Source organism: Fukomys damarensis, unplaced genomic scaffold (genome assembly GCF_012274545.1).
Source record: "Fukomys damarensis isolate Sample0158 unplaced genomic scaffold, DMR_v1.0_HiC HiC_scaffold_13, whole genome shotgun sequence".
Taxonomy (NCBI): domain Eukaryota; kingdom Metazoa; phylum Chordata; class Mammalia; order Rodentia; family Bathyergidae; genus Fukomys; species Fukomys damarensis.
This window is the reverse complement of record NW_022900925.1, coordinates 36,015,843-36,018,681: the sequence shown is the minus strand read 5'-3', so window position 1 is coordinate 36,018,681 and position 2,839 is coordinate 36,015,843. Positions and strand designations below refer to the sequence as shown.

Sequence of the window (2,839 nt, the reverse complement as noted above, 5' to 3'; positions counted from 1 at the left end):
GTACCACAGCTTTGGGGGTTTAAACCCATCCCCGTGACACCTCTTTCGCTCCTAACGTCCTTCCTACATGAACCCCACCCCCAAAGGTCCGAGATTCCTACAGGGCCCTCTTCTTTTGTGTTTGTGTGATTTTTTAAAAAATTTTTGGCATTGCATTGGTTTAAAACAACAAGGGCACGATAGATAGCATTGCAAACTGTTCGCGTCTTATTTCTGGTTCGTCAGTCCGGTTCTTAACTTTGCGCAAAGCTCTCAGAATAAAAACGTTTGGAAATAGGGTAAGGGGCTGCCTCAGGCCCCCTGGCTCAGGGACTGGCTGTGTGGCCCACGGGCCGGGCCGACAGCTCCGCGAGCTCAGTCTGACCCCGGAGCGAGGGGAAGGGGACAGGGACCCCCAGCTGGGCAGAGCTCAAGACCAGAGCAGACCACAAGTGCTTCTGCACTCCGGGAGCAGCGCTGTGGCCTTAGGAGATAGGATTGAGGCCGGGACAGGGTGCGCGAGCGTGCATGGGGTTCCTGAGCAAGGAGAGGCCCGGAACCGAGACGTGGTTCTGAGGAAACAACGCAAGCATTCCGGTCTCCCCTGAATATGTTGAATGTTTTTTGTATTAAGTTTTTGTTTGTTTATTTTTGAGACAGGGTCTCACTGTGTAGTTCAGGTTGGCCTTTAAGTCACAGCAAACCTCCTGCCTCAGCCTTGCGAGTGCTGGGAAGCATCAGATTATTTTTAACAAAATTCTCAGCTCACTATCACAGGAGAGAGAGAACGGCCAAGCTCCAGTTCCACAGAAAAGTCATTCCAAAGAAGGTATGGAAACGTAGTGGGGGTATAGCTCAGTGGTAGAGCATTTGACTGCAGATCAAGAGGTCCCCGGTTCAAATCCGGGTGCCCCCTCTCAGAGCTAAGCCTTTTTTGGTGCGCCAGACCCCCATTTTAGGATCTGGCTTCCAGATCCAGGGGTGTGTGTCAGGGGCAATGAGCGTCGAGACCCATCACTCACACCTTCGGAGGCTGCTGAGGTTGGGACCCCGACCTGCCGGTCCCTCCAGGTGTGCACATGCGCTGGGAGAGAGGGTGCAGCGCGAGCGCAGGCCAGAGCTCCGGGGGTGGCGGAAGACACTCGTGATGCACTGCGGGGTGCAGGGGACGCGAGCACCTCAGGTCACGGACCCCCGGGCTCTCTCAGGGAGGGGCTGAGCTGCTAAGGGCCCCGCTAGGACTGCAGGAGAGGAAGGCGGGGAGAGGCCACGGAAGGGAGAGGGGTGCGGGAACGCTCCCAAAGACAGCGACCTCGAAGGTCGTCCCCTTCATGCTCTCTGAGCACAGTTTTTGCACCGCCAGTCTTCCAAGCTAGTCACCTAGGGTTTCTTCTTTCTTTTCTATTTCTTGTGAATACTGGATCAGCTTTATTTGGGAGCGCGCTACTACGCCTGCGCAAAAACAGAAGTAAAGAGTTCTCGCCTACGAGCTACCGGCAGAGGGGGTATAGCTCAGTGGTAGAGCATTTGACTGCAGATCAAGAGGTCCCCGGTTCAAATCCGGGTGCCCCCTCAGTTTTCTTTTACAAGCACTCACGTTTCCTGAACTGTTTTCTTTCTTTTTTTGGTCCCCCCACATTTAATGTTACTTTTTCCTTACCCACCACTCTTTTGAGCATGGAGGAGCTGCAAAATCCAGAGCAGGCGGCTCTCAAAATACCAGGATCAGCGACAGCACCTGGTCTGTTAGAAAGCAGATTCCCGGGCCCAGAGAATTAAGAATTTGGAAGGGAGTCCAGAGATCTGTTTAATAAACGATCCAGGCTATTCGGATGTACGTCCCCTGTTTAAAAACTGCGACGCTTGCTTCGGATATTTCCAAGCTGCGTTTCCTCCTGAACCCTCTAAGGGACCTTACAGGTTAGATCGAGGGGACCCAGGGCCGAGCAAGGCTAGGGACCCCAGGACCAGGCTGCAAGCGAACCCTGGAGACGACTTCACGATGCCGGGCAGGGCAGACCAGTGCGCCTGCGCTCGGACCGCGAGCTCGGGTGGTGTAGCCCAGCCTGTGGCCACTGGAGGGCGCAGGAGGCCTCACCGCGACACAATCGTGGATCGCGTTGCGGAGTCGTAGAGCTGAGATTTCGTTTGGAAACAGCGAAGGAAGAGTTTACGGGCAGGAACTGCCTGTCGCATAGTAGGGAGCCAGAGTTTAGGTCTGGAGGAGGTCGTCTCTAGGCCCTCGGGTGCTGAAGAGGGAGGACTTGGGATTGAGGGTTAGGAAGCCTTTAGCGTTCATTTGCTTTGTTTTTGATACTGGGATTGAACTCAGGGTCTGTACTGAGCCCATCTCCAGCCCTTTTTTTCAGTTTCAAATTTTGAGACAGAGTCTGGCTAAATTGCTAAATTACCCAGTCTGGAATCTGCGATCCTCCTGCCTCAGCCTCCCGAGGGCAGGGACTGCAGCCGTGCGCCTCCCCTCCGGGCGAGCTTGGCTTCCTCTTAGGTCCTCTTGACCTCTCCAGGCAGTGTCTCCTCCGGCCACACTGCACCCCTGTCCCCGCCGCACCCCTCCGGACTCTTCCTCTCTGTCCCCCAGCTCCTCGCCGCGGGACTCTGTCCCCCAGCTCCTCGCCGCGGGACTCTGTCCCCCAGCTCCTCGCCGTCCCGCGAAGTGGGTCAGAGACGCCGCCGCGTCCTGACCCCATTCCTCGCCGCCTAGCACAGCTCCTGCACCGCGGGTATTTTTATTCTGTCCTGGAAGAAATGAAGATGCTGCGTCCCCAGAGCCCGGGCGCGTGGCTCAGGTTGGGCCCGGCCCCTGCACCCGGGTCACCCGGGTCCTCAGGCTGGGATGGGC

The 2,839-nt window shown here is 56.4% G+C and overlaps 1 protein-coding gene and 2 non-coding genes across 3 annotated transcripts in view; all 3 read left to right on the top strand.

Moving 5' to 3' along the window:
• Window positions 1–823: 823 nt before the first annotated feature.
• Window positions 824–895, top strand: Trnac-gca. The gene has a single exon. It is a non-coding gene; the product is annotated as a tRNA-Cys (tRNA).
• Window positions 896–1,480: 585 nt separating this feature from the next.
• Window positions 1,481–1,552, top strand: Trnac-gca. The gene has a single exon. It is a non-coding gene; the product is annotated as a tRNA-Cys (tRNA).
• A 600-nt stretch (window positions 1,553–2,152) lies between these two features.
• Window positions 2,153–2,839, top strand: part of Plxdc1 (plexin domain containing 1) — a 34,826-nt gene continuing 34,139 nt past the window's right edge. Inside the window, exon 1 of the mRNA XM_010620059.3 lies at window positions 2,153–2,255. The gene's annotated coding sequence lies outside the window, so the exon portion shown is untranslated. The remainder of the gene's footprint in view (window positions 2,256–2,839) is intronic.